This window comes from Artemia sp. Qi Xiang Cuo, chromosome 16, assembly GCF_049724085.1.
Source record: "Artemia sp. Qi Xiang Cuo chromosome 16, ASM4972408v1, whole genome shotgun sequence".
Taxonomy (NCBI): Eukaryota; Metazoa; Arthropoda; class Branchiopoda; order Anostraca; family Artemiidae; genus Artemia; species Artemia sp. Qi Xiang Cuo.
In genome coordinates this window covers 22,503,241-22,517,997 of record NC_142809.1, presented here as the reverse complement: position 1 = coordinate 22,517,997, position 14,757 = coordinate 22,503,241, and the positions used below count along the sequence as shown (strand labels likewise).

At 37.0% G+C, this 14,757-nt stretch overlaps 1 protein-coding gene across 2 annotated transcripts in view; it reads right to left on the bottom strand.

The window, feature by feature from the left end:
* drosha (ribonuclease 3 drosha) overlaps window positions 1–13,321 on the bottom strand; it is a 73,963-nt gene extending 60,642 nt beyond the window's left edge. Inside the window, exon 1 of one of the 2 annotated variants that reach the window (XM_089102823.1) lies at window positions 13,303–13,321. The gene's annotated coding sequence lies outside the window, so the exon portion shown is untranslated. Of the gene's footprint in view, window positions 1–13,173 lie in introns of both variants that reach the window. The other variant, XM_089102822.1, reaches the window with a different exon arrangement.
* Between the last annotated feature and the right edge of the window lie 1,436 nt (window positions 13,322–14,757).

Below are 14,757 nucleotides of genomic sequence, written 5' to 3'. Positions count from 1 at the left end.
CGTTGCCTCTGATAATTCAAAGATCAGATAACAAAAACTCTGGGTTCAAAACAACACCACAGTACCCAGGGACAAGTGTTGTAAATTATGCCCTGGGGCATAATTATTGGGTTTTTATGGAAGGGATGATTATATAAACTTCCGAGGGGGCTTATTTGATTGAAAATTCGAAGTTCTAGTGCCCTTTATAAGAGTCAAAAGGGATCAGAGGACAACTACCCTCCCCCCAAGGCCCTTTCCCCCCAAATGCAACAAATCAAAATTTTGGGATAGATATTTTATTCAAAATAGTTCAAAGATCAAATAACATAAATTACAGGGTTGACACAATCCATCAGAGCCCAGGAGTAAATTTGTAAGTTATGCCCTGGAGGCATATAAGATTCTTAGGTAAGGGGTGGTCATATAAACTTCAGAGAACCACTTGATTTGAAATTTAAAATTCTAGTTCCCTTTTTAAGAGTCAAAAGTGATCAAATGGTATCTAACCCCAACCCTCTTTTCCTCAAATGCATCCAATCAAAATTTTCAGATAGTCATTTTGTTCAAAATAGTCCAACAATCAGATACCAAAAACTTTGGGGTCAACATAATCTCCAAGAGCCTGGAGGGAAGGGTTTTAACTTATGCCTCAGGGGTATATAACGTTTTTATGGAAGAGGTGGTCATATAAACTTCAGAGAGGATTCAAATGATTAAAAATTAAAAGTTCTAGTTCCATTTTTAAGAGCCAAAATTGATTGGATGGTATCTACCCTCCCCACACACCTTTTTTTCCCAAAGCATCTGATCAAAATTTTGAGACAGCTATTTTGTTCAAAATAGTCCAACAAAGAGAACACAAAAACCTTGGGGTCAACATAACGCCCATGAGCCCAGGGGAAGGGTTGTAACTCATTCCCCAGGGCATATAAAGTTCTATTGGAAGAAGTGGTTGTATAAATTTAGAGGGGAGTCAAATGAAAAGAAATTGAAAGTTTTAGTTCCCTTTTTAAGACTCAAAAGTGATTGGATGGTAACTAGCCCCCCAACCCCACCAATCCGCTTCTCCTCAAATGTATCCAAAGACATTTTTGAGATCGCCCTTTTGTTTAAAATAGATCAAAGATCACATAACAAAAACTCTGGGGTTTACACAGGCCCAAAGAACCAGGGGGTGAGTGCTGTAAATTATGCCCTGGGGGCATATAAGGTTTTAATGTAAGGGTGGTCATATAAACTTCAGAGGGGGCTCATGATTAAAACTGAAAGTTCTGGTTACCTTTTTAAGAGCCAAATGGGACTGGAGGGCAACTAGCCCCCCTCCCCCTTTTTCCCCAAATCAATATGATCAAACCTTTGAGATGGCCGTTTTGTTAGAATAAGTTCAAAAATCGGAAAACAAAAATTCCAGGGTCAATGCAACTTCCCAAAACCTGGGGACATTTCTCTTGTAAGTTATGCCCTGGGGGCATATACGGTTTTAATGCAAGGGTTTTAAAATAGTTCAAAGATTATATGCCCTCCCCCCCCCCACCCCCACTCAAAAACTTATTAACAATATTTTATTCCATAAGTCATGGGAGCTGACCCCTGGCCCTCCCTCCATAGCCCATCCCCCTAAAAAACTTATTAACAATATTTTATTTCACAAATCACAGGAGCTGACCCCCTGGCCCTCCCTCAACCATGGCCCAGCCCCCCCCCCCCACAAAAGTAAAACTTATAATCGATATGTTATTCCAAAAATAATTCAAGCTGACACCTGGCCCTCCCTCCATGGCCCAAAATCCCCCTCCCCAAAAAAACAAGTAACTAAAAATGTTTTAATCCAAAAACTATGGGACGTGGCCCCTGATTCACCCTCCATACCTCTCCCCTCCACAAAAAACTTTTTAACAATATTTTATTCAAAAAATACGCAAATTCAGTTTAGTTTTATTACCTCTTTCCAAGACTGTTCACTACACCTACAGTTTCAATCAGCATCGATAAATAAATGAGACCCAAAACAAACAGAAATTACAACAAATAACCGAGTCAAACTCAAAACGAGCAGAAATTAACATAAGTTGGAGTCAAAACCCCGATGCCTTCCCAAGGCCAGAACAAAATTTGCACTTTACTGAAAAAATATAAATGTGTTTACTTGTTTAACTTTAATAAATCAAATAATATTAACATTTTGATTACTATATATCAGTATATACATATATTAAACTAACAATGCGCATTCATTCGTTTTTTTTTTAGTAAAGTGCAAGTTATGTAACTTTCATCTAGTAACTTTCTATAAACCTTATATGCCCCCAGGGCATAACTTACAACCCTTGCACTGAAAGCTCTGATGGGGTTATCATCCTAAAAGACCTAATTTCCAGAACTTTCGAATACGTTGGACAAAATGGATATATTAAAATTTTGATTGGATGTGTTTGGGAAAATGGTGGGTGTGAGAGGGGGGTTAGTTGCCCTTCAATCCCTTTCGACTATTAAAAGGCCAATAGCCCTGTCAATTTTCAATTGAATGAGCCCTTTTGGATGTTTTTACAACATAGCTTTCAATAAAAACCTTACATGCTCTAAAAAAACCTTTCATAAAAACCTTTTATGACAATAAATATTCATTTGTATTTTTTTTCAGTAAAGTGCAAATTATGTCCTGGCCTTGGGAAGGCATCGGGCTTTTGAGCCAAACTCATGTTAATTTCTGCTCGTTTTGAGTTTGACTCGGTTATTTGTTGTAATTTCTGTTCGTTTAGGGTCTAATTTATTTATCGATGCTGATTTGTGGTAGTTTCACGCTTGGTAGATTATTTGATTTTATTTTTGCTCATTTTCGGTTTAATGGAGTTCTTTACTTTTCTTTGAAAAACTGATTTTAAGGAAAAAGTTTTTTTAATTAATTTATGTTCGTTTTATATTGACATAGTCTTCTCAGGGAAAAAGTAAATAATACTTTAAATGTTATCGTTTTTTAAGACTTTATAGTTTGTCCTGCTATTAGTATGCTGGAGAAAATTTTCAGCAATTTTTAACAACATACACCCTTTTAAAAATCTGGACACAAATAGTAGTGCTTAATTTAGTTTCATACCTCCTCTAGTTGACCTGAAATGGAAAACTTGATATCATTTGCAAAAAAATCTGTTTACTTTCTTTGATAGCTTGGATACACTTACGCTATTTTGATTTGGTACAAACTTAAGAGCAGAAGTAGCCTCGAAAGTCTGAACAACCCTCAGTCGTTCTTGGGATACTGCTGAGATGCCTTATTGGGAATTAGCATTAACACATTGTATTTTGATTTGATCTTAAAGCAACATTTAGTTTTTAAATATAATGGATAAATGGGAGGGTGGACGTGGGAGGGGGATTAGTTGCCCTCCGATCACTTTCGACTATTCGAAAGGGCATCAGCCCTTTCTATTTTCAATTAAATGAGCCATTTTCGAAGTTCTTACGACAACTCCTTCAATACGAAGTGCCCTGGTCTAAACAAAAAAAAATAATACATTGTAACCACATTGATCTTTACTATAACATTGCCAAGCCTTCCAATCACTTTCGACTATTAAAAAGGGCACTAGGCCTTTCAATTTCCAATTAAACGGACCCTTTTTGAGTTTTTACAACAACACTTTCTATAAACACCTTATATGCCCCCAGGGCATAAACTACAACCCTTACTCTAAGGGCTGTGAGGGGGGTGTCATCTTCAAAGACTTAATTTCCAGAACTTTCAACTATATTAAACAAAATGGCTACGTAAAAATTTTGATTGGATGTGTTTGGGGAATGGTGGGCGTGAGAGGGGTGTTAGTTGCTCTCCCATCACTTTCAACTATTAAAAAAGTCACTAGCCCTTTCAATTTCCAATAAAATGAACCCTTTTGAAGTTTCGCGCTTCAATGACAACGCTTTCAATAAAACCTTATATGCCCCCAGGGTATAACTAACAACCTTTGCCCTGGGGGGCTCTGGGAGGTTTGTCATCCTCAAATACATAATTTCCAGAACTTTCAACTACATTGAACAAAATGGCTATCTCTAAACTTTGATTGAATGTGTTTGGGGAAATGGTGGGCGTGAGAGGGGTGTTAGTTGCTCTCCATTCGCTTTTGAGCATTAAAAAGGGCACTAACCATTTCAATTTCCAATCAAATGAGCCCTTTTTTAATTTCTAAAACAACTTTCTATAAAAACCTTATATGCCCCCAGGGCGTAACTTACAACCCTTGCACTGAGGGCTCTGAGGGGGTTATCATCCTAAAAGAGCTAATTTCCAGCACTTTCAACTACACTGAACAAAATGAATATCTCAAAATTTTGATATGATGTGTTTGGGGAAATGGTGGGCATGAGAGGGGGAGTAGTTACCCATCAATCACTTTTGCCAATTAAAAAGTGCACTAGTCCTTTCAATTTCTAATTGAATGAGCCCTTTTTGAAGTTTCTATAACATTGCTTTCTATAAAAACTTTATATGCCCCCGGGGCATAACTTACAATCCTTGCCCTGAGGGCTGTGGGGGGAAGAGGATGACATCGGGGGGAAGAGGATGACATCCCTAAAGACCTAAGTTCCGAAACCTTCAACTATGTTGAATAAAATGGCTATCTATATGATCCCTTTTTCAAGTTTCTATGACAAGGATTTCAATAAAAACCTTATTTGCCCCCAGGGCATAACTTACAACCCTTGCACTGAGGGCTCTGAGGGGGTTATTATCCTAAAAGACCTAATTTCCAGAACTTTCAACTACATTGAACAAAATGAACATCTTAAAATTTTGATTAGATGTGTTTGGGGAAATTGTGGGTGTGAGAGGGGGGTCAGTTGCCCATCAATCACTTTTGACAATTAATATGGGCAATAGCCCTTTCAATTTCCAATTGAATAAGCCCTTTTTGAAGTTTCTACAACATTGCTTTCTATACAAACCTTAGTGCACTCTGCCCCCAGTGCATAACTTACAACCCTTGCCCTGAGGGCTGGGGGGGGGGTTGTCAACCTCAAAGACCTAATTTCCAGAACTTTCAACTACGTTGAACAAAATGGCTATCTCAAAATTTTGATTGGACTTGTTTGAGGAAAAGGTGGGCGTGAGAGGGGGTTAGTTGCCCTCCAGTCACTTTTGACTATTAAAAAGGGCACTAGCCCTTGGAATTTCCAATCAAATGAGCCTTTTTGAAGTTCCTACAACAATACTTTCTGTAAAAACCATATATGCCCCCAGGGCATAACTTAAAACCCTTGCCCTGAGGGCTGTGGGGGAGTTTCCTCCTCAAAACATAATTTCTATTCTGAATACTGTCTTAACCTTTACCAAAGGTGTTAGAAGGTGAATCAAATGGTAGGCTACACTCATCTTTTAGCTAGTCAAGCAAAATGGTCAAGAGAACCAAAAATGGTGTAGCATTATGTGATACCTTATTTTATGCTTGGGGTTGTGCACCAGCTTGCTATTGCATGCTTATGCTTATTTGCCTTGATGCTTGCTTGCTTTGCTTATAGTGTTCTTTATTATAGGTGCATGGGTTTTAAATAAAGATTTATCTACCAAACATTACATGGTGTCAGAAGTGAGTGACCAGTAATGGATGCCAACCAGCCAAGTATCGGTTGGGACTCATTGTGTCTTCCAGATGAGTGAAAACGATTTGAGCAGCAAGCTCATCTTTTGCAGGCCCCTTATCTGGGAAAACTGAGAAGATCATGTGCGCCTACCAACCTATTTGGGTAGGAGACAAGGGAAGAGAGATATTTAATACCTTTGACTTCAGTGAGAGTGAAAAGGACAAGCTTGAGCCATACATGACAAAATTCAAAGATTATGCAACACCTAAAATAAACAGCATGTTTGCAAGGTATGTCTTTCAGAAACGTGACCAACATGAGGGAGAAAACACAGAAAGCTACATAATAGAGTTGAAAACCTTGGTTAAGACCTGTAGCTACAGGGACGCAGACGAAATGGTACAAGACAGAATAGTCTGTGGAATATTGAACCTACATATCACAGAGCGCCTGCTAGTAGAAGGGGATGCCCTAACCCTTGAAACAACTATAGAGAAATGTCGCATGTTTGAAACTACCCAGGCACAGCTAAGAACGTTTGATGAAGGTAGCATAAAAAAGAAGTTGATTCTATTCACAAAATCAATCAGCGCCCAAGCAGAAGAAACAATGATTTCAAGACCTAGAGAATGATACTTCTGTGGAGGCAGCTACAGCCCTAATTATGCATGTCCTGCAAAAGGAAAAACATGTACAAAGTGCTGCAAGCCCAACCATTTAGCACATGTCTGCAGAAGCAACAAGGTCATAATGTAGTTTCAGGCACCAACAACACACTTGAAAACTCTGATGATGAGGACAAGATATTTCTGCATGAAGTCTCGGAAACAAATAACAAGGAAGAAGCCATAGTTTCCCTCGAAATAAACGCCCAGTTGCCAGTTGGTTTCAAAGTTGACACAGGAGCAAAAGCAAATATCCTTGCTATCAAGTATTTTGACATGCTCTAGCCAAAGCCAAAAATAACCAAGGCTAGGCAGAAGCTTACTAGTTACTGTGGTGGCAGGATTCTTGTTTGAGGGACATGTACTTTGAGCTGTACCTATGAACAATCAAGGCCTTCCAACTAGCAATTCTACATTGTAGAAGCAGACTCTGTTCCCATAATTGGCTTAAGATCAAGCTTGGATCTGAACCTTATTAAACTGATCATGAATGTCAACTCTGCTGCAAGCACTGAAGTACCAATCTGCAACTCTGTTTTTGAGGTTATTAAAGAGTTTAATGATATCTTCGAAGGGCTAGGAAATCTGGATGGCAAGTGCCATTTTTATTTGAAGGACAGAGCCATCCCTAAGGTTTGTGCTGTAAGGAAAATTCCATCAGCTCTTTGCAACAAGCTTAAAGCAAAGCTTGATAAAATGGAGAATGGTGGTGTCATTGAGAAGGTGACTCTCCCTACTGAATGGGTAAACTCCATGGCGGCTGTTCAAAAGAAAGATGGCACTCTCTGCCTCTGTATTGACCCTGTGGATCTTAATAAATCCATCAGAAGACCCCACTACCCTATTCCAATGCTAGAAGACTTTATATCCAACTTGCATGGAGCAAAGTACTTCACAAAGCTAGACGCAAGTTCAGGATACTGGTCTTTGTTGCTTGATGAGGAATCCTCAGACCTAACTACACTAAACACTATCTTTGGAAGATACAGTTTCAAGCATATGCTGTTTGGCATTATATCAGTGCAGGACAAATTCCAGAGGTGCACTGAAGAAGTGTTTGAAGGTCTCACTGGCTTTATAGTCATCCTAGATGATCTGCTAGTTTTCAGTTCAACCCTAGAAGAGCATAATCAACATCTTGTTGCTTTCTTAAAGAGGGCATGAGCAAAAGGGGTGAGGTTCAACCTCAGTAAATGTAAATTTGGTGTACAAGAGGTAACATACTTTGGCCACATGATTGGCAAAAAAGGGATGCACCCTGATCCAGAGAAGCTACATCCAATTAACACAATGCCAAAGCCAGCAAACAAAGAAGAGCTGACCACCCTCCAGGGGATGCTAAATTACTTAGCCAGGTACATCCCTAATCTATCAACAAAATGCAAGGACCTTTGTGACATCTGCCAAGACAAAGACATTGTTTGGGAGCCAAAGCACAATGTTGCCTTAAAGGAAATAATGGGCTCCATTGTGTTGCACCTTCATTTCTTTGATAATTGAAGCAGTTGGGCTCAGCTATGCCCATACCGGGCTTGGTGGTGGTAGTTGGGAATCTCTGCAAAAAACTACCACAAGCATGAGTCTGCACAGATAATTGCAGAGATTCCTGACTACCACCACCAAGCCCAGTATGGCCATAGCTGAGCCCCACCTGCCAGCAAGTGAACTGTCTAGCACAATTCAAGCACAAGCAACAGCTGTTCAGGCCACAAGATCTGGCAGAGTGGTGAAGCCACCAGAGAGACTAAACCTATTACAAATAACAAAGTGACAATGAAGCATTTGTGTCTAGTGTAGGTCTACCAAAACCCATTGGCAGCTGATGGGAGTGAGCCTTGCGCCTCCTGGTGTAGTGTTCTGTTGTTTCTTGTAGTGAGTGATAATTTACCAAGTTATTGGCAGCTAGCAGAGTAAGCCTAGCGCATCCATGCCTAGAGGTAGAAGGAGCTCATATCTTGGAAATAGCTGAAGGGGGATGTAGCATTATGTGATACCTTGCTTTATGCTTGTGGTTGTGCACCAGCTTGCTATTGCATGCTTATTTGCCTTGATGCTTTATACTTGCTTGCTTTGCTTATAGTGTTCTTTATTATAGGTGCCTGGGTTTTAAATAAGGATTTATCTACTAAACATTACAAATGGTAAACATAAACAAGATTCCACAATTGAGGTACAGGCAAGGTGAACACACTACTTCCATGTATTCTTATGGTCTTTCCAAATGTAACAATCATTTTCTATGCAAATGAACCCTGCCCTCTATTAGACTTAAATATAGCCCTAGTATACAGTTTTGCACAAAAGTAAAAAAAAAAAAAAAAAAAAACTGAAACAACAAAATTCTGACTCTGAGCATGTTTTGACAGATCACATTATTATATTTACTTTCATTTTTATCTTTATTTATGAATCATTTTTCACATAATATTCAATATCCAACAGATCTGAAATTCTTTTACAATTAGATATAGGTCTAATGTTTTGATTTTTGATGGGTAAAAATACCTGTTTACAAAGAATACAAAACATCATCAATATTGTCCAAAATGGTGGTCCTAGAAGCAGTGGCAGATCCAGGAGGCACACTCCCCCCCCCATAGCATAGTCTAAAGTAGTGTAATTTACTTAATTAACTCAAGTTTGTGTTAATTAAAATTGCTCCTAACACAAGTTTATCTGACCAACCCGTTTTGCTCCCCCCCCCCCCAAAAAAAAGAAATCCTGGATCTGCCCCTGCCTAGAAGAATTATTAGTTGTTAAGTGTAATAAATTTTTTTGTTTTTAATCAATGTCTTTTGAATATATGAATTTGACAGAGTTGATTTCTAATTGTTTAGAATGTTTTTAACCACTTTTCTCAACCCATTTCTTGTACCAAAAATAAGAAGTTACATGTCACTTTAGGATCTATATTTTCACTATCACCATATATAACATTATGGTCCAGGAAGAACATGTAGATAAGCCTGCAAACCAAGATTAGAATAGCCTCTTAAAAGCTACAGTGGTTACATATTATTCTGAAGCAGTAGCCCCTAATCTAGATCTATACCTTGTTTTATACTAAACTAGGCATAAATTTAGGACCAGTACTCATCATAAGGAGACATGTTAAGAAAACAATTCTTACTTCATAAGATGCATAATAATCCTAGTTAACATATTTTCCAGGGAGTGAACCTTTATCCTCACTTCTTTCCTTTTTTTTCCTTCTTTTTCTGACTTTGCAATAAAAAATTATGAAAAAAGCCATATTTCTGATAATAACATGTCTCCTTATGATGGGGACTGGTCCTAAATTTATATCCTAAACTAATACAAAATCATTAAATTTGAAAGTGCACTAAGAAAAGGCGGTAAAATTCTACTTTAGTTACTTTTGACTATCTTGGAAAGCGGTTAGGTTAAGAAAATGAAACTTTCAGGGATGGGTCTACAGGCTAAAGTATGTCCTGGGAAGATATTTTGAAGTACCCACCTCCACTCCTTCTCCCTCTAGAGGGTCTCGACCTTTGATGACCTTTAAAAATATGTGAGTTATAGAAGTGAAACCCTGCAAAATAGATCTTCTGCTTAAACGAAGTACAACAAAATTGTTTTCAGCTTCACAACTTTGCTCAATCCCAATTTATAAGGTTTTAGAGATATGCAAATACATTTCCTAAATTTTGAAAATAAACTATTTATATGTCTTAAAATTCAGCTCAAATAACTGAAATTGCATTTTCAGAGCTAAAGCCAGAGAAAAAGAAACTGATAAGTGAAAATTAAGGTAAAATGTTGTTTTGTCAAAATTTCAATGGGTATAGACCTGTCATGTAGGCAAATTTCAGGACCCTCTAGAGGGAGAAGGAGTGGAGGTAGGTACTTCAAAATACCTTCCCGGGACATACTTTAGCCTGTAGACCCATCCCTGAAAGTGTTATTTTCCTAACCTAACTCCTTTCCAAGATAGCCAAAAGTAGCTAAAGTAGAATTTTACCAAAAAATTAACTAATTTTATTTTATAGGGCAAATGGGGGTAAAATTCTACTTGGAAAGGGGTTGGGTTAGGAAAATGAAACTTTCAGGGATGGATGTACATGCTAAGGTTTGTTCCGGGAAGGTACTTTGAAGTACCTACCTCCACTCATCCCCCCCTCTATATAATGGTAAATTTCTGCTCATTACTAGTTGTTTTTAACTCATATTTCATCCTATATTACTATCATAAATATAAATCACTGCTTACCTTACACAACTTCTGCTTTTAACCTTGTTCATTAAAATATATTCCAAAATCCTATTTAAATCCTAAGCCATTTAATTTTCAACCCATGCCGACTTTCTTTATGGTATATGAAACCAGGTTTGTTGTGATGTCACACTTTCCTTATCAGAAACCCTTACCCTTAAGGGTAGCAGGCACATGCCAAACAACTCTGTTGATAAGATCATTTAAACTGTATTAATTAGAGAAAGGATTTGAAAACATCAGAATCGACTTCAGAGGACACGTTATATCACTGGAAGATGTTCTTGAAATCCCCCTTCCCCCCAAACTCAAAATTTTCCAAAATTATACTTTAAAAGCTTTTAAAATATTTCTAAAGCACTAATAGATAGAGTGCTGAAAACATCAGAATCGACTTCAGAGGACACTTTATATCAATTTAGTATGTTTTTTATATCCACAGTCCCCCCAAACTCAAAATTTTCCACAATTATACTTTAGAAGCTTTTTAATATTTCTAAAGCATTAATAGGTAGAGAGCTAAAAACATCAGAATCGACTTCACAGTACACGTTATATTACGGGAAGATGTTTTTTAAATCCTCCTTCCCCCCAAACTCAAAATTTTCCAAAATTCTACTTTAGAAGCTTTTAAATATTACTAAAGCACTAATAGATAGAGTGCTAAAAACATTAGAATCGACTTCAGAGGACACGTTATATCACGGGAAGAGGTTTTTAAAAACCCCCTTCCCCCAAACTCAAAATTTTCCAAAATTCTACTTTAGAAGCTTTTTAAATATTTCTAAAGCAGTAACAGATAGAGTGCTAAAACCATGAGAATCGACTTCAGAGGACACGTTATATCATGGGAAGAGGTTTTTAAAATCCCCCTTCCCCCCAAACTCAAAAATTTCCAAAATTTTACTTTAGAAGCTTTTTTAAATATTTCTAAAGCACTAATAGATAGAGCGCTACAAGTTTCAGAATCGACTTCAGAGGACACGTTATATCACGGGAAGAGGGTTTTTAAAACCTCTTCCCGTCATATAACGTGTCCTCTGAAGTTGATTCTGATGTTTTTAGTGCTCTATGTCTTTATGCTTTAGAAATATTTTAAAATCTCCTACAGAAGAAATTTAGAAAATCTTTCGTTTGGGGGGAAGGGGGATTTAAAAAACATCGTTGTGTAAGAAAATTTGTTTTATGGAGTTAATTAATATGTTTTTAGCATTCTATCTATTTTCGATTTAGAAATATTGAAAAATCTTCTAAAGTATAAATTTAAAAAATTTTGGGTTTGGGGGAATTTCAAAAACATCTTCCCATAATATAATTTGTCCTCTAAAGATGATTCTGATGTTTGTAGCGCTCTATGTCTAAGTGCTTTAGAAATATTTTAAAAAGCTTCTAAAGTAAAAATTTGGAAAATTTTGAGTTTGGGGGGAAGGGGGATTTTAAAAACCTCTTCCCGAGATGTAACGTGTCCTCTGAAGTCGCTTCTGATTTTCTTAACAGTATCTATTAGTGCATTATACTTCTTTAAAATCCTTTTAAAATAAAGTTTTGGAAAGTTTTGAGTTATGGGGGAAGGGGGATTTTGAAAAACTCTTCTCGTGATATAATGTTTCCTCTGATGTTGATTCTGAAACTTGTAGTGCTCTATCTATTAGTGCTTTAGAAATATTTAAAAAAGCTTCTAAAGTAAAATTTTGGAAATTTTGAGTTTGGGGGGAAGGGGGATTTTCAAAACCTCTTCCCATGATATAACGTGTCCTCTGAAGTTGATTCTAATGTTTTTAGCACTCTATCTATTAATGCTTTAGAAATATTAAAAAAGCTTCTAAAGTAGAATTTTGGAAAATTTTGAGTGTGGGGGGTAGGGGGATATTTTAAAAACATCTTCCCGTGATATAACGTGTCCTCTGAAGTAGATTCTGATGTTTTTAGCACTCTATCTATTAGTGCTTTAGAAATATTTAAAAAGCTTCTAAAGTAGAATTTTGGAAAATTTTGAGTTTGGGGGGACGGAGGATTTTAAAAACATCTTCCCGTGATATAACGTGTCCTCTGAAGTCGATTCTGATGTTTTTAGCACTCTATCTATTAGCGCTTTAGAAATATTTAAAAAGCTTCTAAAGCAGAATTTTGGAAAATTTTGAGTTTGGGGGGAAGGGGATTTCAAAAACATCTTCCCATGATATAACGTTTCCTCTGAAGTCGATTCTGGTGTTTTCAAATCCTTTCCCTAATTAATACAGTTTAAATGGTCTTATCAACAGAGTTGTTTGGTATGTGCCTGCTACCCTTAAAGGTAAGGGTTTCTGATAAGGAAAGTGTGACATCACAACAAACCTGGTTTCATATACCATACAGAAAGTCGGCATGGGTTGAAAATTAAATGGCTTAGGATTTAAATAGGATTTTGGAATATATTTTAATGAACAAGGTTAAAAGCAGAAGTTGTGTAAGGTAAGCAGTGATTTATATTTATGATAGTAATATAGGATGAAATATGAGTTAAAAACAACTAGTAATGTGCAGTAATTTACCATTATATAGAGGGGGGATGAGTGGAGGTAGGTACTTCAAAGTACCTTCCCGGGACAAACCTTAGCATGTACATCCATCCCTGAAAGTTTCATTTTCCTAACCCAACCCCTTTCCGAGATAGCCAAAAGTAACTAAAGTAGAATTTTACCCAAATGGGATGGGATGTCATGATAGTAGGCTAACCTTTATATGCCTATTTGGAAGCAATGTCAAATAGACGAGTAGCCTACTGTGCTTAAGTCTATAGGCCTATTATGTTAGGCTATTCAGAAGAGCCCATTCACAAGTTTTGGCCTTAGTGAGTGACAATACCAGTCTATCAGTATTACTATCAGCCTATTCACAATACCAGTAATATGCAATTTCCAATATATTGATTCTTCTTCTTCTTCTATTTCACAGCAGGAGGGCTTTTCAGTTGATACTATTTAGCCCTTTTCCTTTTGCTTCAGTCTGTGGGCTACAGAGCTACTGGCTTGGTCGTCTCTTATTTATTAGATATTCTCAAACATCTTTCAGTAGATCTTTCGACTCAAGGAGTTCAAATATAAGATGATAGATATCGATTTCTGTGCTCTTTGTGCAGGAATAGTCGGTTAGGCTCTTGGCTGATAGTGAGATTTTGTAGTGTTTGAAGCACTTTAACAGTTTACAATGCAAGGTATGCTGTGCAGACGTCGGCATATTACATTCAAATAGGCAGTGGTCAATTGTTTCATTATTCATAATACAATACCTGCAAAGAGGGGACAGGGAAACTGAACCATTTGAATTAGGAAACTGATACAAGAATGCAAGAAAGTTTAGTCAGTTTGTTCTAGAACGAATTCTATGATAAATTTTTAGAAAAATACTTATTGGGAAAGGTGGAAAGAGTAGGATTTTTCTTATTAAACATAATATCTGATAGGCCTAGTCTCCATCGGTAAATATCACTAATGGAGATTGGTCTCCCACTTGGCTGGTCAATATTTATAGCATTTTTTGCTATTTCATCAACTTGATGATTACCACTTATACCAGAGTGGATAGAAATATACTGAAGATGAGTTCTTATGCCACTTGAAGCAAGATTGTCTATAATACTAAGACAATGATAAGTGTCAATATCCAACTTATACTGAGGAGCTGAAGAGAGCAACTCAAGGCTTGATAAAGATTCAGAATAAATTATAATATTATTTGAATTAGCAATCAAGGGTTTATTTTCCATAAGATGTTCTAATGACATGATTATGGCATTTAACTCTGGAGACATTATAGATACATTAATATACAATCTCTCACCCATTGCAATTTTCAGGTGAGGAAGGAAGGCACCACTTGTTACCTTCTCATTCATTTTCGACCCATCAACAAATATTTGGAAATGGTTTTTATAAGTAATTGTATTAAGGTCAGCGAATTTTTTCTGGACAAAAGCAATGGGGTTTAAACCTTTAGTCCACTTTGAGAAATCAGTATTTATCATGGGGATTGACCGATTCCATGGAGGGGATTAGGGGAAAGTAGGTGCAATAGACTTTGCGGGTACAGGAAACTTCTTCTGAATATTGGCGTACTCATCTGCAATGCCTCTATACATGGCTGGATTTCTTAACCAATTATGTAGGGTGTGTGAGCTATTTGATTCAGTTTTTGTAAGATGTTTTATCAAGAGAAAGCTACGTCTCTCCCTTATTTTTGTTAATCTATTCTCCATAAGCAAAAACTTGGTGCTTGTGGGTTTCCTAAGACCAAATATGAGACGTATTATATCGTTTTGTA